The sequence below is a fragment of the Pteropus medius genome, unplaced genomic scaffold, assembly GCF_902729225.1.
Source record: "Pteropus medius unplaced genomic scaffold, Ma_sr-lr_union100, whole genome shotgun sequence".
Lineage (NCBI taxonomy): Eukaryota > Metazoa > Chordata > Mammalia > Chiroptera > Pteropodidae > Pteropus > Pteropus medius.
This window is the reverse complement of record NW_024356249.1, coordinates 14,586,409-14,608,908: the sequence shown is the minus strand read 5'-3', so window position 1 is coordinate 14,608,908 and position 22,500 is coordinate 14,586,409. Positions and strand designations below refer to the sequence as shown.

At 35.1% G+C, this 22,500-nt stretch overlaps 1 protein-coding gene and 1 pseudogene across 16 annotated transcripts in view; one reads left to right on the top strand and one right to left on the bottom strand.

Moving 5' to 3' along the window:
• CADPS2 (calcium dependent secretion activator 2) overlaps positions 1 to 22,500 on the bottom strand; it is a 477,993-nt gene that overhangs the window by 238,020 nt on the left and 217,473 nt on the right. The window lies entirely within an intron of this gene.
• Positions 14,507 to 16,499, top strand: LOC120601018 (AP-3 complex subunit sigma-1-like; annotated as a pseudogene).

Below are 22,500 nucleotides of genomic sequence, written 5' to 3'. Positions count from 1 at the left end.
GCTGCAAAAGATATCCTTTTGTATATTTGATTGTTCTCATGTAAACACTGAGAAGAACAAAAGGCCAAGGACAGAATTCTAAGATAATCCAAGGTTTTAAACTGTTCTTAAATGTCAAAGTTTATCCTAAGTAATTAAATAGGTTGAATCATAAGAAACTTTCCTATGTAAATGAAATTTACCACGAACAGTCCTACTATAATCAAAAGCCCACATTTTAAAATAATTTATTGTAATACAAAACCTAAGACTTTTTAAAGCTAAAAAATTCTATTGCAAACATACATCCTTACCTTTCAATTTCAATAATCTGTAGAACAGATTTAAACTTCATTTAAAAATATATTGAGTATACCATTAAATGAATTTTCTATATATTTAAGTTACTTTAAGTTGGATGATCAATAGTGTTTATAAAAATTGCCTTATGGCCATTACTGTTGTTGACATACCTGAAAAGGATTTGAAATTTCTATTTGTGATATCTAAATTGAATCACATGGAGGTTAATAATATACCCTAGGCAATATAACTATGGCAATGAATAAAATTATGGCTTGATTTTCTAGGCCATAAGGATAACATTTATTACACTGTCATTTAAGACATTAAAGTATTCTACTTTATCCTTTCAATAAAACCAAAGGAATTATTCTACATAGCTATATATCAAAGATAACAGCCTAAATGAAATTAATGACACAAATATCACAACTCTGTTCTAAACAATTTCATATAAAGATGTGTGAGAACAAAAAGTCAAAGTAATTTTTTTAAAAAGGAAAGAAAAAAATTAAAACCAGTATCTGAGCCTTTGCCTAACCATAGAGTCCAGTGGTAGTAAGACAGGGCTAAAGAGTACAGATCACAGAGACAGTTTCTAAGCTCAAGTACCAATTCTAACATGCAAAGTGACCCTGGACAAACAACTTTACCTAATACTTTCCTCATGAAACCACTGAGGCACAAGTGAAAACAATTCATGTTAACACCAATAATAGCACAGCATTTGCTGTATAGAAAGCGCATAGAATGCTAATTATTCCTATTTGTATCCATAGAAGTATTACTGTAGCTTTACTGTCTAAACAAAAATACCTACCTGAAAAAACTGATAGTTGTGAACACTAAAGTTTTAATAGTTTCAGAAGGATAACATGAAAATCCAGAGATATGAGAAACTACGAAGAGAGAGATATTTCAACTAATAGCAGAACATGACAAAGAAGAGAGATGGGGAAGACAGAGAAAGGGAGAGAGGGAGGGACAGAGCAGGGATGAGGAGAGAGAGATGAAGAGCGTAAAGAAGGAAGAAAGGAGGAAGGATTAATAAAAGACACACCTAGAATAGGTAAAAACAGTTACACACCTAGCGTTACTCTGAATCATAATGCATTTTTGCATGTTATCATTAACACTTTTTTAAAAAGGACTTTAAAGTCTAAAATGACAACATAGTGCAAATTTTAATAGAAAAACTAGAAAATACCCTTTAAAGTAACTAAGTTGTATCACTCTAAGCTTCGGGGAAGGATTAAAACTTGTTATTATGAAGGAAATTAAAACTTGTTATTATGAAGGAAAGACAATACAAAGTCATGTTTCTTTAAACATGACAAAGAGAGAAGAAATCCTGATATGATATCTTGTACTTTAAGGCAGAAAAATGTTTGGAGATGGGTAATGACCATTTTCATAAGAGAAATATCCTATGGCCGTACCTTCATTCTCTCCCTTATCGTCTCTTGGATATCTCCCCTTCCCTTTGAAGAAACAGCTTCCATTTTGTTGCTTTAAAGATTGGTAAAACCTCAAGAATTACAGGATAAAGTTATTCTCTACAGTCTGTATTTCATTTATGAAGTATTCATGCCATTAAACATCCATATCCAGAGTAGAGAAATCACATTATGCTTGTACTATTTTCTTCTGGGAAAGTGTACTAAGCATGTTAGCACAAAATCAAGTTTCAGAAAAGACAGAAGATATAATCTGTCAAAAGCATTTTCCTTTCTCTCATAGCAGGATAGTTCAAAGACATTAGCTTGAAGCATTTAATTTTAAGGAGAACCATTTGTCACATCTTGCATTACGATTTTATTTGGTCAAGACAGTACAAAAAATGTGAAACTTTTTATATGATGAAAATAAAGAACTTATGTATAAGAAAACAAGTAACTGATATATAAAATGGCTGTAACTAAAAAGCATAAAGTTTGTTATAACACACAAATCTCTAGAAAGAGGTTTAAATAATAAAATGCAATGGTGTATAAATTTTTTTTTGTGACTGAAAGCAAAAGGTGGATGTGTTGTATGAACTGGGGGAAATAAAAAGACCCTTTCAAATGTAATAGAATTAATGCATTATTTTTTAAAGATAAGAAGTACTACTGAAATTTAAAATATAGGGTTTCAAACTAGTAGGCTATAATTATCACTAATTAGTATGGCACACTGTTATTAGTAAATTAGCCTGTCCATCAGTTACTAGTACATACTTGCTTTAGCAGATCTTCAAATTAATCTCTAACTTGACAAAATTTCAAGACAGGTTAATGTTCTTTGGGGCCAGATATATGGGTGCAAAAAGGTTTTGCTTTACATTTTCTTAACTTGAAGACCTTGGGATTGCCAAAGTGCTATAATATTAGGGCTTCCTATTCTTAACGACTTACATTTAAAAGCAAATGCTCCCCAGCTGTTTCCAGTTGCTCTAAAAGACTTGGTCCTGTCTTAGAGCAGCAACACAAGGGCTTGGGACAGGGAACAGCAGACCGAATCATCTACACAGGTTTATTTTATTTCTCCTAGGAAGTTTTCCTGAGGTCTCTCTGCAGATAAAGTGACTTTTTTCTTTTTCTTTTCTAAATGACATATTTCTGAGGACAACATAAAAAACTTTCCAACTGCACAGAGGAGTTTAGGACAACAGAAGTTTCTGAATTACACAAATATCCCAGGTTCCAGAGAGGGTAGCATTGCCTGAGACCCTTCCTGAAGGAATTGAGGAGATAGCAAAAGCACCAGGCTTTCAACAAAGGTGCAATGCATGGAGCAGAGGCAAGTGGATGCTCAAGCACACAAAATATTGTGGGGGCCCGAAACCAGCCCCAGGAACTTCCAGTGGAGTACACTGCATCGTGGTGACACCATCACAAGCAGCCTCAGTAGAAAGCTGGTCAAGCAGCGGGGTCTGGTAAACATCACAGGCTGAATAGTCACTGCTGGCACTCACTGCCTCTGGTTCCAGAAAACATGGCTAAGGCATGTTTTGGCTTTGCCTACTCTTTAAACAGTGACAGTTATTTTGATGTAGTCATAATGCCCAATCTTGAGGTAGGAAGAACTTTGGAAAATGCTGCATGAAACTCTAAAATAGCATATGAGGTAACTGGAATGCCTGACACCTTTATTAATTCTTTATTGGTTCTGTTTGTAAAGAATTCTGAAACAACAACAGAAAACTTCAACCTTATAGTACTTTGTAGTGGTACAAAGCTGGTGCTTATCTTGGTCAATCTAAGAACTTTATAGACTAGGTGAATTATTAGTCACTGATATGTTGGTGGGAAGTCAAATCTAGAGGTGAACTTAGCTCTCTTAAGATTGAAGACTCCACCTGGCAGATCTCTCCCCTTTTACTTGCAGAGGGAGACTCTTGTTGAGTTTTCTTTTTCTTTTCTTTTTTCCCTCACTTCATTCATTCTGTCTCTGAGCTACCATGATTACCGATAGAGCCTTATTTTTAAAGGTGAAGCTAATAATAGAGCATACAAAATAGCTACGTAATGAACTGACTAGAATGACCAGAGCCAAGAAACAGGCCAAATCAAATCACAGGGATGTGGTGGTGGACGCAGAAGCCTACACAGCCTCGGAAAGACTGGGCAGATAATGCAGACTGGGTATAATCTGAAAAAGTGAGCTAAGGACAGAACAATCAGAAAATAATAAGTACAGGAAGAAGCACAGGAGAAGAAGGCTAAGGTAACCTGAGAAGTGAGATCGGAAAATCTGTGGCACTGTTTGATCCAGCTACAGAACTGGAGTAACCAGTCATAAACAGTTAACTGTAGAAAGACTCTATAGCTCTGAGAGGTACTAAGAAAGTCTATATTTATAAACAAAAGCAAAAATTCCTAAGTACGCTTCAGTTTCTACCACAGCAGATGGGAAAGGGTAAAAGAGATAAGGGAACAAGGTGAGAGAATGAAATTAATATCTTTAACATGGCTCTCAAGGTTACACATGCCCAGCCCTCAGCTATTCATCAAGCCATAACTCGAGCCTTCTAACCCCAATCCACACCCACCCATAAGGTTCCTGGCTTAGGGCACTGCACTTGCCATTAGAAGTATTGATCGCTCATTTCACATTATTCCCTGCCATGTTTGGTTAACTACTACTTGTTTTTCCATTGAGAACTCAAGGGTTATTTCTCAGAAAGACTTTCCTAACCATCTCCATCTGTTCCACTGGACAATCCTCCAAATAAGGCACATTATCACGGCATATATTTGCTTACGATCATATTGCATAGATTTTTTTCTTCAAAGCAGTTACCCAGTTTGTACTTACATGTTCCTGGGTGTTTAGTTGTTAATGGTTGTCTCTCCTCTTTCGATTATAAAGTGCCAGTTGCCATAGCTATGTCTGATTTTAGTCATCATTTCAATCTTAGCATCTGAGCAACAATAGCACAGAGCAGAGTTCAATAATTACTTGTTGAATAAGTGAATGATACCATATACTTTATTCTCATCCATCTAGAGCTCAACAGACTATGAGGAGAGCCACAGGAGATGGAAAATCAAGTTTTTTTGACAGCCTACTTTACTGAGCTAAACACGGACGAGGAACTGGGTCAGATCAGGACCTGCACCCTGGACAACTGCACAAGTTGCATGTACAATAGCTCTAGAGCAGATTGCCATTGATGTATACAACAAATATGAAAAATAGATCATTTTTATAGATGAAGAGATTTTATGGATAAAGTAACCAACTCAACGTTTGGGGGGAATGTTGTTAAATAAAAGTAATCACTGATATCTGAAAGCCACTTTGTATTTTAAAATATGACATTGACATTATATTTAACTAAAATAATATCGTCAGTATTTTTAGCATATTCACATTGGTTCAGAAAGATTCTAAAACAAGAGAATATCTACATATCAGAACTGTCATGGCTGGTAAACAGCACATGTATGTATTCTAAGTGTGTTTACCTGAGACCGCTATTCATTTCTTACCCAGCATCTCTGTCTTGGTCAACTGTGGAAAAGTAGAACTTTCTTTCTTTAATGAGTAACAGGTATGTTTTAATAATTTATTCAACCAACATTTTTAATAACATTTGTTGCGGTAACATTAATTAATAACATTATATAAATTTCAGATATACAACTTTATAATGCAACATCTGTATACTCTGCTGTGTGTTCACCACTCAAAGTCTAGTCTCCTTCTGTTACTATATATCTGGCCCCCTTTACCCTCTTTGTTCTTCCCCGACCCCTGACCCCCCACCCCTTCAGAAAATACCCTTCTGTTGTCTGTATATATGAGTTTGAGTAAATATTTTTTAACAGCTTGAATTTATTTTTGTTTAAGCCTTTTGGTGCTGGAAGAAAACTGTTCTGTTGTACTTTTCCACTTGCCTTTTTGGGTATACTTTTCTTATCCTATCATCTTTGCACCTGTGCCCTGCTTAAGTGGAGAATTAATATAGAGTTGAAAGAACAAAATGCCACATCATTGATTAAATAGTAACATAATTTTCTCCATGAGGTGAATCTCTGATAGACCTTTTATTCACTAAAAAGTATTCTCCAAATAGAAATGAAATACTGAGGCAAAGTCTATTTGTAATATTGTAAAACTAAATACTAACTTAAGGTTGGAGAATAGTTTACCTCCAATTTCCCTTTTAGTGCTTCACAAACATTATGTTAACCAATCAAATAATATGCTGATATTGTTACAACTTAAGAAGAGTCACAGCATTTAACCATGGATTTCTGATTTAATCAGATAAAATACATTTGCCATGTTTTTCAGTGGAAGCATACAGAACTTGTGACAAATCCAGACTTGGCATCTTACCATTTTTTTTAAGGGAATAACATGGTTTTAGAAGACAAAACATTACCTGGGTCCCCTGACCACCAAAATCACGTGCGTTTATAAAATGGATGGAATCTGGTTGCCTGGTTAGGTATTATTTGAACTACAATTTCCTGTTTCTTAATTACCTATCAGCTGTTCCTTTGTTAATCCTTATTCATATATACAAAAGTTTGAAGTAAGCAATGTGGGTGGAACATTTTTAAGTGAAAACAAGCACAGCTGTGTATTTCATTAAAAATATCTTATGTTTGCTACAATGATATATTTTTGAAAAGTACCCTCATAGTTAAAAAGTTACATTATAATAGCTTTAAGGAACATTAAAATTCTAGCTTAAATTGAAGGGGCATTTTCTCTAAGAAACTCCATGTGATTTATAGAAGAGATTTTAATATTATATAATATTTTCATCACTACACAAATGTTCCAAATGTGTGAGATGGGAGGGACATCGAGACTGTATAATTTTCATTTTGTGAATATTTGGGCCACAGAGAGTGACTTGTACAATGTCAGTTAGCAGACTGACTTTAACTTTGCAGAGGGTAGAAATTAGAGTGACAACTGGTTCCCAATTGCTATTAAGTCCATTCAAACTCATGTCTGATGTTCTCGTGCATGAATACTAGAAGGCTAGTCAATTTTACACACATACCTAATTTGTTAATTGGCATCCATCCTCCCTATAGATGAATTACTTAGTGACATTTAATTAATAGATTCAAGAGAATATGTTGCCAGTTATATAGGATCAAAGGCTTCATCAAATAGAGGCAAGTCACTGAGCCAGATCCTGGGGCTGCAGTGCTGAACAAGACCTGGCCTCTGCCTTTAGGGAGCTCACAGTTTTGGGAGAGCAGCAGACAGGGAGAGGCAACTACAAAATACAGTGCGAGTTCAGGGTATAGACTGTATAGAAGGTATTAAGAAAGCTTTCTGGAGGGGTGGAGGACAGGGGTTCAGAAAGGTTTTGCAGAGGAGAATACCCTGAACTGAGCCTTCAAAGGAAAAGCAAAAAGTAGGCAGCTAGGTGTGGAATGAAAGGCAGGCAGGCCATGCTTGAGGGCAGAAAGTTAGTTGTTCTCCCCAACGATGTTATCTCTTCCTGCTGGCAGCATTTAAAAATGTTATGGCCAGAGGCTATGAAAGCTAAATAACCTGTGATGTAGGGGGCAGTTCCACTGGTGAAAAGATGCTCTCATACAAATGCAACAGCACTCCTGGTTGGAAACACCATGGCTGGCAAGATGTGGAGAGGCAAGTGGGAGTCAGGTAAATGCAGAGCCTCTCATGCCAGACTTCATCCTGAAGGCAAAGGGAAATCACTAAAAAATGTTAAGGCAGGAATGACATGACCAGGTCTGTGTTTTAGACACTGGACTGAAGCAGAGGCAATAGTGAAGGCAAAGAGACCAAATAGACTCCTGAAATAAAGTTACCAAGGGCCCAAACCAAGGTACTGGCAATGAAGATGTGGGAAGGGAGGTAGATTTTGGGGGCATCACGAAGGCTGAATCAATAGGATCAGAAAGAGGGCAAAATGAAAAATGCCCAAGTTTCTGGTTTAGGCATCTCTGTAGACAGAGGTACCACGTACTCAGATGAAAAGAGACTGTGTTAAAGGTGAAAAATAAATGGTTCTACATGCTGAATTTGAGTGTGTATGATTCCCAAGTGAATATATCCAGAAAGAATATGCTGTCCAGTATCAATCTGGATAACTAAAAAGATTTTGTCAACTGTAGAATTAGTTTTAGTAACAGCCTTCTGAATCTGAAAGCAATTTCTCTGTATTCTATCATAGGGATTGGCCCATTGTAACAGTTTCTTTCAGAATGAACAAAACTATATACAATATGAATTACTTACACATTAAAGTAATAAAGAATAAATTGTATCTGTCTCCTATCTAATAAAAGAGAGTGATTATATTCTATTGTGAAATTCTTGCTCATGCCATATGGATAAATATTCTTAGATCAGATTAATTATCCAACTTGTAATATATCTTAGTTTACATAAGTAGTGCTATAAAACTATGAACAATTTTGATGAAGTTATAATAATGTGGATTGGTCTTAAGAAATAGATAATTATAAAATGGATGTACATTTTTTGTTCACAAGCTACATGATGGAAAGAAAACAAAGCAAAACCCTACATGCAGCAGCTAAGGAAAGGAATTAGCCTCTTTGTGAGCAGAAAGAGCAGCACCATGGAGTCAAGGCAACAAAGCCAAGCTCAGCTTGGTATAAACAAGCTTTCCCTTTCTAAAGATCCCACCAACTGAGGGAAAACAGCAAATGTCACTGACTAGGTTGGGGACCTTCGCTGAAAAGCTAAGCCATAAAATATTCACAGATATGCCCAAGAAAATATTAACGATGAAATTTTAATGTAATCGCCAATCTGTCTGACTATGGGGGAAACAAGTCCATCTGTCACTAAGGATCATCATAAAAGTGACTAATCCCATTAAGTCCATGAAACTCCTCTGGGCCTTTCAGAAATAGTTAGTTTTGCCATTTTAATGCGTTTGCAGCAGAAATCAAGACCCTTACTCTAAGCCATTTATATTTCGACTCCCACTATAAGTAGAATGTGTGTTTTAGCAAGCCACTCAAATAAATAATGAAGTCCACCAAAATCTTGCTATGACACAAATTTGTTTGGAACTGAACTTAGAATAACGTATGTCTTTTGGCCTGACTGTGTGGATCTTATTTACCAAAGAACTAATGGGTCTCTCTCCTAGAAGTTGGTTCTGTGGTTTTCACCTAGAATCCAGTATTTGCAGAGACCACAAGAATAAGGTAATCTGAAACAATGCCCCTCTGTAAAAAAATAAATAATTGGATGTGAATGTTTTGAATATTTGGAGGAAACAACCAACAGGAAAAGTTGTTTATTGTTGATGTGACTGTTGACCTTCAGTGACTGATTTTAACAAAAACACAACTCTGTGGAATACAGTTTGTAAATGTGAAAAATGATAAAGTTTTTACATGCCTAAAATTACATTCATAGTAAATAGTTTCATGTTCTTTCCTAGACATCTACCTTATTGTAATGTGGAAAAAAAAGAAAAATGCAGAAGACTTCATCTCTATCATTTTGGCAGAGCTATGCAAAATTTATGATTTTTTTCACATACAAATATTAAAATTTTGAAGATTCTTAGGAGAATTTGCCAAATTCAACATCATCCAAATGTTGCCATCTGGCAACAAAGCTATATTATGGCAAGAAAAGGAAAATTAAACATTAGAACAAAGTGAGAAATTCACAAACTCGCTCCAGGTAAAATTTTGCGATTTTATAAGCTATTTTATAAGCCAAAAGATTTCAAGTCTTTGCCAACCAAATCCATCTTGCATTTTATATAATAAAGAAACTTGAGCCAGGATTACAAAAGTGTTATTTGTCTAAAAATTGACTAATACTTCACTTTTATTTCTTTTGCCAAATTTACCACTGTGGTTTTTTGGTGGTCTTAAGTCAATTAAGTCTTTTCTGAGAAAAAAAGAAATTTAAAAATAGGCTTGTGTCCCCATTTTTCAAAACTCTCTTTACATGATATGTCAATATCTTTGCAGCAAGGTTTTCAGAGCCTGTAGTTTGAATTTGGAATATGTTAAAGTACACGGGGGAAAAAAACACCTGAAGTTTACATAAGATTTATTTTTTTCTTAAAACAAAACAAAGCTTAAGAAAACAGTCATATCTTCTAGAAAACAGGGTTTCTATCTTAAAGAGTTCTCTTTAGATTTCATAGAGACAGAAAAACTACCATGAACAATTGGTTTCTACATTCTGAACAAGCCTCACTTTACAAACATCACCCGATTACTATCAATGCTTTACAAGACTTAACTGTCCATTTCTTTAAAAACTGGAAGGCTTAGAAATCATAATTTTTTAAAAACTATATTAACTTAAAAATAATCAGCTTGTGATTAATCTTACTAAATTAGTGACAAAACTCCCATAAATAAAATATAATGAGGAAAATCACTGACATGGATATATTAATAACTGTGCCTTAGGAGGGGGGAAAAGTTTCACTTAAATGATTTGAGCAGAAATTTCCTAAACCAAATTGCCAAACCTTTAGCTAGGATACACAGGAAAAAGAGAGAGAAGACTCAAATAAAACCATAAATGGAAGAGGAGACATTACAACTGCTGCCACAGAAAAAGACTCATAAGGGACTATAATAAACAATTATACACCAACAAATTGCATAACCTAGAAAAAAATGGATAAATTCCTAGAAACGTACAATCTACCAAGACTAATCCGTGAAAAACAGAAAGGCTGATCAGACCTATGCCTAAGCAAAGAGACTGAATTAGTAATCAAACACATCCCAACAAAGAAAATCCCAGGATTAATTGGCTTCACTAGTGAATTCTACCAAAATTTTAAAAAATTAACACTAATCCTTCTCAAAATCTTCCAAAAGAGAGGAGGAAACACTTTCAAATTCATTTTAAAAGGCTAGTGGTGTCCAGATACCAAAGCCAGACAAAGACACAAGAAACTACAGGCCAATATCCTTAATGTACATAGGTACAAAAGTCCTCAACAAAATACTACCAAAACAAATTCAACAGGACAGTAAAAGGAGCATGCATCATGACCAAATGAGACTTTTTCCTGATTCCTGGAATGCAAAAACGGTTCAACATACACAAATTTATGTTACACATGATATTAATAGAATGAAGGATAAAAATTACATGAGCATCTCAACAGATGCAGAAAAAGTATTTGACAAAATTCAATATCCTTTCATGATAAAAGCTCCCAATAAACTAGGTATAAAAGTAGTTTAACTCAATAAAATAAAGGCCATATATGACAACTTCATAGCTACCATTATGCTAAATGGTAAAAACAGAGAACGTTTTCCTCTAAGATCAGGAACAAGGCAGAGGTGCCCATACTTACCATTTTTATTTAACAAAGTGTTGAAACTCCTATCCAGAATAATTAGGCAAGAAAAAGAATTTTAAAAGCATATAAATTGGAAGAGATGTAAAACTACTGCAGTTTGCAAATGACTATCTTGTATGTAGAAAACGCTAAAGATTACACACATACACACACAACCTGTTAAAGTTAGTAAACAAATTCAATAAATTTGCAGGATATAAAATCAACATACAAAAATTAGATGCATTTCTATACCCTAACAACAAACTATACAAAGAGGAAATTAAGAAAACAATCCCATTTAAAATAGCATCAAAAAATAAAATGTTTAGGAATAAACTTAACTAAGGAAGTGAAAGTCTTATAGAATAAAAACTACATAAAATTAATGAAAGGAACTAAAGAAGACACAAATAAATGAAAAGATATTCTATGTTCATGAGTTGGAAGATTTAATATTGTTAATATTGTTTCATACTACTGAAAGCGATCTACAAATTCAATGCACTCCCTATCAAAACCCCAATGTCATTTTTTTAAACAGAAATAGGTTGGGAGAGAATCCTAAATTTCAAATGAAACCACAAAAGACCCGAATAACCAAAGCAATCTTAAGAAAGATGAAAAAAGTTGGAGGCATCATGTTTCTTGATTTCAATAAACATTACAAAGCTATAGTAATTAAAACAGTATGGTACTGACATAAAAACAAGTGTCCAGACCAATGGAACACAATAGGGAGCCCAGAAATAAAACTGCACATCTACTGATCTTCAACAAGGGTGCTAAGACTACTCAATGGAGAAAGCATAGTCTCCTTAACAAACAGTAGTACTGGGAAACCGGATATTTACATGCAAAGAATGAAACTAGACCCTCATTTTATACCATACACAAAAATCAACACAAAATGGATTAAATACTTAAATGCAAGACATGCATCTATAAAAAACCTAGAAGAAAACATAGGGGGAAAGTTTCACAACACTGGTCTAGGTGATAATTTCTTAAATATGAAAATAAAGGCAAAAGCAACAAAAGCAAAAAGCCAAGTAGGACTACAGCAAAGGAAACAATCAACAGAGTGAAAAGGCAGCCCATGGAATGGGAGAAAATGTTCACAAAGCACATTCCTGATAAGGGGTTAATATCCAAAATACATAAGAAATTCCTATAACTTAATAGCAAAAATTCAAATAACTTGATTAGAAAATGAGCCAAGGAATTCAACAGACATTTCTCCAAAGGAGATGTACAAATGACCACCAAAAATATATAAACACATGCTCTTGTGAGCCAGATGCTATATGAAAAAATGCTCAACATGAATAATCATAGGGAAATGCAAATCAAACCCATGAGATAACACCTCATAACTATTAGGATGGCTACTATCTGAAAAACAAAAGATAAGTGCTGGCAAAGATGGGGAGAAATTGTAACCCTGTACACTGTTGGTGGGAATATAAAATGGTGCATGGTGCATTCGTTATAGAAAACAGTATGGAGACTTGTTCAAAGGTTTAAAAATAAAACTATCATATGATCCAGCAATCCCACTTCTAGGTATATGTCGAACAGAATTGAAATCAGGATCTCAAGAAATATTAGTATTTCCATATAAATTTTGGCATTATTCACAATACTTAAGATTGGAACAACCTAAATATGTATCAATGGACAAATGGATAAAGATGTGGTGTATATGCACAATGGACTGTTATTCTGCCTTAAAAAAAGAATAAAATTCTGCCATATGTGACAACATGGATGAGCCTTGAGGGTATATGCTAAATAAAATTAGGTGGTCACAGAAGGACGAATAGCGCATGGTTCCGCTTATACGAGGTATCTACAATTATCAGACTCAAGGAACAGAGTAGAATGGTGGCTGCTGAGGACTCAGGGGAGGGGGAAATGGGGACTTGCTGTTTGACAAGTATAACTGCAGTTACAGAGAGGAATAAGCTCTACAGATCTGCTGCACAACATTTTGCTTTTAGTCAACGATATTGCATTGTGCACTTAAAATTGTTTTAAGAAGGTAGATCTCATATGAAGTGTTCTTACAGTATAATATAATAAATTTCACCTGCAAAGAAAGTCAATCTTCATCTCATTACAACTACTGCAATTATATTTCATACAGTTAGCTACCTGAAAAAAATCTCTATGTAATAAGGGATATATGCATAAATGTACACACCATGGATGTTACCAAAATATGAGCTTTATTTTCCGTAAAGGTAAAATCAATCACTAGAACGAATATAAAAATTTAAGTATATTGCAATACATTGTATTGATATTACACTGTGTTTAAGTTAAAAAGTGCTAATAAAGAAGAGAGGGCTGAGATCAACCTTCACATTGAACTGGTCTTGGAACATTATTCAGATTCCCTGGGCAGAGGAGGGCCAGAGGAAGCATCCTGCTCTCAAGCAGAGGCATGACAGAGCACAGCATTTTTGATGCCTACCCTGCTTGGATCTTCATGTCACCAAGTCCATTTGAATCCACTGATTTACAGAAACGACCTTCTGTATTCCCTTCCCACCACCACAGGGCTGCGAGATATTTTTATAAATTCTTTCAGATGTTCCTATATCTGAAACAATCCCAGTAATATAAAGATTTCTTTTGCTGATCCACATGTCAGTTGTAGTAGAGTTGCCAACCGCATTTCGATCTCACAGCTCTAGTACAGGTTGCAGCCGAGTGCCCCGCACATAATAAATTAACACGGTGCCGAAAAGGGAGACACAGCTGCAAAGTTACCGTGAACTGCAGAATGCTCTGCTGCACAGTGCTAGCGATCCTTTGACAGCTGAATTTTACCAGAGCAGATAGAAACCTTCACTGACAGTAAATGAGAAACAAGACCAATGTTGATAGTAAATATATGACAACCAAAGAATGTTCCTTCATAACTGTCACTAGGGCATTATTCATGTTGAAAACCACCTTGTTTTGATTGAAACTAACTCTCAAATCTTAAAACAAAACAAAACAAAGAAAAATAATTATGGGGTTTTTACCACATAAGTATTACATGACAATAAAAACATCCAAACCAAAAATCTCAGGCAAGACTAGTAGACAAAAGCACATTACACTTCATAAAGTAATGTTCTTTCATGCTGTCGAAAGCACTCAGTCCTTCATCAAGTGTGAGCTCCCTCTTGAAAATTCTCTGAACTTTAAAACATGATGTTGAGAGAAAAGGTTTAAAGGAGGTAGAAAAAAAAAACAAATGAATAAAAAAATTGAAAATAAGCACACAACGCAAAGATTAAAAGTAAAAAAATACTAAGTATATGAGGAGATGTAAAAGCAGAAAAACACGGTTGAGTGTTCCTACATAATCTCATATAATTCACAAAATAAGCCTTGATATAGGCACTCCTGTCCCCATTTTACCAACAAGGAAACATGATCAGAGACTTAAGTAAGTAGCCATGATAACATGGCTAATGTGTGGCAAAGCTGGGATTGACATTCTAGTCTGTTTCATTCTTTCCTTTAAAATCATGTTGTCCTGATAAATACCCACTAAAATCACACTAAAATCTCAACATTAGGAATTCTTTAAAAATCCTACTTCCTTAACTTTCATTTTTCGATGTACTTCTTTCTATTTTTAAGTATTACAGATTCTGGGCCGTTCTGAAAATAAAAACTTATTACCAATTTGCATCAAATGCTATTCAGTTAGGTTTCTTAAAATGTCTTACTTAGTTATCAATATTATCATTCTTCTTCATTCATTGATTATTCTGAGGATCCCGGCAAATCCTTTACCTGTGCTACGTCCACTCATTCCTCACAGCAGTGTTCTAAGTAGTTTATTACTGTGCACGTGTCTCAAGAAATGATTGGTCTTGCACTGTACCATTAGGCACTGCTCTGGTCTGTCTGGGTGAAGATCTGTACCAGCAGCAATGGGTGCCAGGTGTACCTCCTGGACTGAATTCTAGACATAAGGACAGGAGCAGCTAAGAATCAAGGCATTTCTTCCAACTGTTTGAGTTAAGCAGTGTTCATCTGGGGGCACACCACAGTAAAGTCTTCTGACCTCAGGGTTTGGTCTCGCTCCAATACATGGCATATCCTAGAAAAGCACCCTTCAAATTTTCTCTCAAGTACTTCGTAAAATGATTTTGAAAAATTATATACCCTCTTCACACATTTTCAAGTTGACATATAGAAGTTTTAAATATAAATTTAAAGAGTTGCAAAGGGTATAATTTCTAGGATGCTGTATACATTGACATTTAATATAAAATTGTGATGTCATTCTTAAATGGACCCAGTGGATTCTAACTATCCCAGCAATATGGTCGTACTGCAACCCATTACAAAAAGAACAAAAAACAAAAAACAAAAAACAAAACCTCTTTAGCAGAAATTTGACATTATTTTTTTACCTTGAACTTCTACTTTAATTCCATTTCCCCCTCAGAAATTTAGAATTTTATTTTATTGCAATCTATTTTAATGCTTGAACATGTTCTATTGAAGACTATCATAATTATCTGTGCCAAATTTATATATATATATATATATAACTATTTTCTCAGATCATAAGCCTCTATGCAAAGAAAAAAATACATATCTCTTTCTGCAATGTATCTCAATAATATAAGTTATAGACTCGGGGAGCATGAGCAAGGACCCTGGTGAGATGATCAGCTCATGCGCCCACCCCCTCACCCTGGCCCCCAGTGCCCACTGAGTCCACCCGCTCAGCCATAATCTAGGCGATCCTCATCTTCCACAACCAGGGGAAGCTGTGGCTCTCCAAGTTCTACCAGCCTTACAGTGAAGATACACCACAGCGAATCATCAGAGAGACATTCTATTTGGTGCCTAAGAAAGATGAAAACATTTGTAACTTCCTAGGATTATTAATTGGAGGTTCTGACAACAAACTGATTTATAGACATTATGGAGTGTTGTATTTTATCTTCTGTGTGGATTCTTTAGAAAGTGAACTTGGCATTTTAGATCTAATTCAAGTGTTTGTGGAAATATTAGACAAGTGTTTTGAAAATGTCTGTGAACTGTAATTTTCCATGTAGACAAGGTTCACAATTTTCTTGCAGAAATGGTGATGGGGAATGGTACTGGAAACTAACATGGATGAGATTTTTACACAAATGGATGCACAAAATAAACTGGAGAAATCAGAGACAACATACTTCCTGGTAAAAGGAAGATAGCCTACAAGATGGCTGGCTTAGCAGGAGTTCCAGCCTATGCTGTATTAGTTTTAAAGAATATGAATCTTTCTGAGATCCCAAGAATTATTAAGATTGGTGACAGAACGAAAGTGCCAAAGCTGCCCTATTTTAAATAAAAAATTTAAAAGGCCATTCCCCAGTAAAAATCAGGGAGAAAAGTCATCTAAGTTCACCATGCAGTAGTTTACCAAAACTAGAGGAGGAAAGTCTTAACTTTTGCTCTTAGATTTAAGTCAAGGTACTGTATAGTTGTGTAAAATCAGTATGGCGGTTCAATGTCGCTTTTCTTGCTCAGTGATTTTGATGAAAATGAGTAGTTCCATTGTGTTTTTTTTCTTTCTCTTCTAAACTGCATTCCTATGCCCACCTAAGGCATGCCTCTATGTATTGGCTATAGCGGTAGTTTAAAAAGTGTTTGACAGAATCTTTATGTCCAACCCAAAATGTTGGTGTTTGTATGGATCTCAAGTGCAGCATTCTCAATTCTTTCTGTTATTTGTCACAACTGTTCTTTAAGGATCCAAGTATGTATTGCATAGAATCTTTTTCTCTTAGCCTAAATAAACTCCAAGGTAACTGGAAAAAAATAATAATATAGAAATCATATATGACAAACCCACAGCTATTATCATACTCAATGATGAAAAACATCTTTTCCTCTAAGATCAGGAACAAGGCAAGGGAGCTTGCCACTTTTATTCAACATAATACCAGAAGTCCTAGCCAGAGCAATCAGGCAAGAAAAGAAATAAAAAGCATTCGACAGGAAAGGAAGAAGTAAAATTGTGTCTACAGATGACATGATTTTGTCTATAGAAAACCCCAAAGATAATACCAAAAAACTGTTAGAATAAATGAATTCAGTAAAGATGCAGGATATGTAATCTACATACAAAAATCAGTTACATTTTCACACACTAATGGTGAACTATCCATAAAATACATTAAGAAAATAATCCCATTTATAATAGCACAAAAAAAATAAAATACTTAGGAGTAAATTTAACCAAGGAGGTAAATAATCTGAACACTGAAAACTATAAATTGGTGATGAAAGAAATCTTAGAAGACACAAATTGAAAGATACATCCTGTCCATGAATTGGAAAAATATTGTTACTGTTCTTTCTATGCAAAGTGATCTACAGAGCCCATGAGACCTCTATCAAAATTCCAATGGCATTTTTCAAAGAAATGGAAAAAAAAATCCTAAAATTAGTTTGGAAGCACAAAAGACCCTGAATAGCTAAAGCAATCTTGAGAAAGAAAAACTAAGTTGGAGGCATCACATTTCCTGACTTCGAACAAAGCTATAGTAATCAAAATAGTATTATACTGCATGAAACAGACCAATAGAATAGAATAGAGAGTCCAGAAATAAAGCCATCTGCATATAGTCAACTGACTGTCAACAAAGACACATGAATATAATACAGTTGGGGAAAGGACAGTCTCTTCAATAAATGGTGCTGGGGAAACTGGATATCCATATGCAAAATAATGAAATTGGATCCTTACATCATACGCAAAAATCAGCTCAAAAAGACTTTAATTAAGACCTGAAGCCATGAAAATCCTGAAAGAAAAGAGAGGGGGAAAGCTCCCTGATATTAGTCTTGGCAACGATTTTTCTGAAACACCAAAATCACAGGCAAAAAAAGCAAAATATCAACAAGTGGGAGTCATAGTAACAGGAAGAAAATGGTGGTTAACAGAACTGGGGGCTGGGGGCACAGGGGAGGTATTAGTCAGAGTATAAACTTTTAGTTATAAGTTCTGAAGACGTAATGATCAGTATAGTGGCTACAGTTAATAATAATGCATTGCATATTTGACATTTGTTAAGAGAGTAGATTCTGAAGTGTTCTCACTACATACACAAAAAAGATAACTACGGTATGTAGTGTATATGGTAGAGTGATTGTGATAATCATTTCAGAACATAGACCCAAACATCATGTTATATGCCTTAAATATATACAATTGTTATCTGCCAAAATAACAGAATAAAATTCCTTCTGAATTTAGTTATTATTAGTAGTAGTATTCAAATGATCCCAAATATGACAAATGATTATAAATAGTAAATATGAAAAGTAAAATAGTTGATTAGATATGTATCTCTTAATGAAATGGATAGCACGACTTCTTCCAGTCAGTCTAGGTATACACAGGTTTCCATTAATTCTAGATTGAGACAGCTCAGCATCAGTTTTAATCCAGATTTTTGTTCTTCTATCTTAAGCTTGAAAAATAAGTAGATGGGACATTATTATAGCAATAACCAAAAATTTGCTTAATTCCTTTCTATTTAAATGTATCCAAACAATACAGTGATTGAAAATAAAAAAATTATTTTTCAGTCATCTGTCAGTTGAAAATTTAAATCATCAACTTTATTGAAAGCAAAGAAGTAGAAACCATCTAATTTACAGACGGTTTTATTGCACCATTGGTCAATCACTTTCTTAAAACTAACACATAAATTTTCCTTTTGAATGGTGACCTGGAGGTTTATCCACTCTGGAACAAGAACTTCAGTAAGATAAATTGGGAGAGCGAGTATCTTTCTTTCGTAAAGACAAAGAAGGGAAACTGTGAAAAGGGGGTTGAGAAAGTGAATTTGCATATAGATGATTCTTTATTAAACAGAAAAGCTTTAGGAAAAGAGTACTTATGAACTAAAGGACTCATATCCGATTAAATCATATTCTACTAAATCTACTTAATCAATTCTATTAAAATTACGCTTGTGCCTATGTATCCCTTGGAAAGTTGTCTCGTTTACTTGGATGCCCTCCATCCATCTCAGAGTAGCAAGATTCGGGAAGTGATCCTGAATTCCAGCCTCAAGTTAGCACACACAAGCAAAAGCATATGCCCTTTTCTTTAAATATGTTTTCCAAGGAGTTTCTTGAAAAATGGAAGCTTGCAGTGGGAGAACGAGGACTGGACATCCTATTAATATGGGTAAGTGCTGGCTCCAGTGTCACATACCCTGAGACCTACTCAGAGACTATGTTTCAATACTCTAAATAGTAAAGAAAACATTTTAGATTACTGAGCACCAATTGGTCATATTACTGTGGCTGGTGCTAGACGGGAACCAGGTTTAATATACAGCCCTTGTCTTCGAGGAGCTTTCAGTTTGAGTTACCCGCTGAGGAAACTAAATTCCAGCAGAAAAAGGATACGTGGGTGATATTATTAAACCAGTAGCTCAGGGGAAGGAGGGCAGCTAAGGAGGCATCCTTCTAAGAGGGAGTGATGTGATGTCAGAAGTTTCTGACAGCATGCCGCGTCTCCACGGAACTGCAGTAGAGAAGTGAGAGGCGGTGTGCCGTGACAGAAGGCATTTGCTAACCAAGAGAGGACTGCAAAGAGCACCTACAGACAAAGATGTTTCGCCCCTTCACCTCCCCGACCCCAACCTTATTCTTTCTATCACCCAAAAGTGGCAGAAAGAGTATGTGAGTAGGCAAACAAGAGGAGTGAAAAGAACACTGCCATACCCTTTTTCAGTTTCTGAGTGAAACTAAAAGGAAAGGAAAAAGTTTTTAAATGGGTAAGTTTTGATTAAAATCGGAATGAAAATTTTAATACCTGAACATGTTACTTAATACCTAAAAATGACCACAACAGCAATGGTTTCTGCCAAGATGTTTTCAAAGGATATGGAAGGGAGATCCTGGAGTATGTCTGAGATAAAAATTAAGTAGTACTGGGATAAAAATTAAGTCGTTTGCTACTTACACGCTGCCAAATTTAGCCCATTGAATCAGTTTGTTAGACAAATCAAATGGAGTAATGGAAACAACTGCAAAAGGCTGCTTTAAAAGAAAGTCACAGATTATAAGAAGTTATCTACAAGCTGCTGATCATCATGATCATATCAACTTTCCCCCAAGCTCTCTCACTGCTGTTTTTCCACTAGTGCTCTTCAGCCAGTGTCTGGAATCTAACTCCATCACATATTTTCCCTTTAATCCAGATGCCACTAATTATGAGGATCCCCAGATTAGCTTTTTTCACTTGCAAATAAACTCTCAATGAATGTTATTTCTGTATTTGGCCAATGTTTGTCTCTTTACGCTTCATGTTGTTCTGCCCCAGTAGTATCTTCTGGTGAATTTATTTATATAAGAGGAAGCAATCTCATGTTTTTAAAAATGGAAATGAGAAAAGATGAAACTTTTGTGCAGTTTGAGTGTTTTTTTCTTTGGTTCATTAAAAACAGGCATACTTTTTGATTGGTCATTTTAAAATGTAGTATATTCTTTCTCTAGTCTGTAAGAGTAGCTAGCTAGCTAATGAATTATGCTTCAAAATTACTTCTGATATTACTGAATTAAAATGAAAACTAATATACTTCTACAAAGAATGGTTACCTTCACTTGGTTTATATGCAGCCTGTATTTAATTTCAAACATTTGTTCCAGTAGCTTGTTATTCTGATATACTTTCCATATGTAGTTACCACACTCTTTCAATAGTTTGACAGATTATTACAATTCTGGTTCAGAATTTAAAGTTTCCAGAAATGGGTACTGAAGCCTGCATTTCCCATGATTTTCATAAGGTAGAAGAATGTTCTGTCCTAATATCTGTAAATATATTTCTCTAATGATGCAACTTATCAATTTTTCTTATTGCTCTTAGCCTTTCTATTTTATTACTTTCAAGGGAGTGGGGAACAGCTCAATTAATCTTAAAATGTCTTTAATAAAACAGCACTATGGGATGAAGAGATAGAGCGTACAGCAAAAAATGTTGCTTCCCATGATTTTTTTTTTTTTATTGTGGTAAGAACATTTAATATGAGATCTACCCCATTAACATGTTTCAGGGTATAATACTGTGCTGTTAACTACAGGCACAATGTGGTACTGATCTCTGGAATTTATGCATTTAGCATAACTCAAAGTTTATGCCCACTGAATAGCAACTCCCCATTTCCCCCTCCTCCCTGCCTCTGGTTTAATTTTAACAACTAATTTCCCTGCTTTTATTTTCCCAGTACCAAGATCTATCTTGGCCTTCCAGAGAGTGTTAGTAGTGCCTGAGTTTTCAGGCATTCAAAGGAGGCTCGTCATCTGTAGGGAAAGTGTTTTGCAGATCACCACAACAGGAGATTTGTGACTACAATGTGACCATAACAAACCGCCCCCTTCTGCCGTCAGCTTGTCATTCCTCTTATTAACCCTCACTTCCTTTCAGGCTGTATCATTAAGGGTATGGGCTGCAACTGAAATAACAAAATGTCTGGAAGTGGTAAAAGCGATAAAAGTGTAGCAATATTTCTGTACCTCATTCATAGAAAAAACCTTTCACGGTTAACTGAGAGACTACGATATGAACACTTAAAAATCCATAAGTAACAGAGTTTTCTCCGTAACTGAAAAATACAGTTCATCTACATTTCCCTTACTTATATTAAAAAATAAATACAGATTACCTCACTATCACTCTATAAAAATCAAAACAGATTACCTCACTATCACTCTATAAAAATCAAATTTGTCTATAAACACCGCCTTTATTAGACCCCTAAGTTATGTACCCATGTCACATGCTGCTCCCACCTAATTGCTGGCAAGAAATCTGAGCTACAGGAATGAACTAGGCAATGGCTAGAAATCTTGATTACGTTTATTGGAAATGTGGACTAAATAAGGCACTTTAATTAGTATAGGACAGAAGGATGAATTGATCTCCAACAAAGCACAAACTGTTGAAGCAATAAAATTTAGAAAACGTGTCTGAGGCATAATTCACTATGATGATGGAGGAGATAAATCTTTTTCCTGTTGGGCAAGATGAGTTCAAGATAAAGCTAACCACACTGCTGAAAAGCTGCAGTTGGTCAGCATTCAGAAGACACATTTTTGAGGTAATCTGCCCCAGAATATGATGATGAATACAAATCTTTAATTCATTTTAAAAGTTAACTCAGTATTTATGAGGAAATGCACATAAGATATGTTAGCCAAATTTTCTTGTGGTAAGAGTAATAAAGTGTATTGGAGCCTTATCATAATATTTTCTAACTTCCAAGTATTTTAATTCATTTAAATAGAGGTTCCCTATTATCAAAATGTCCGTACGAGTACATTATGACTATATTAAAAATTAAATAAGAGGGAGAGGGGAGGTAGATGGAGTAAAAGGGGTCAAATATGTGGTG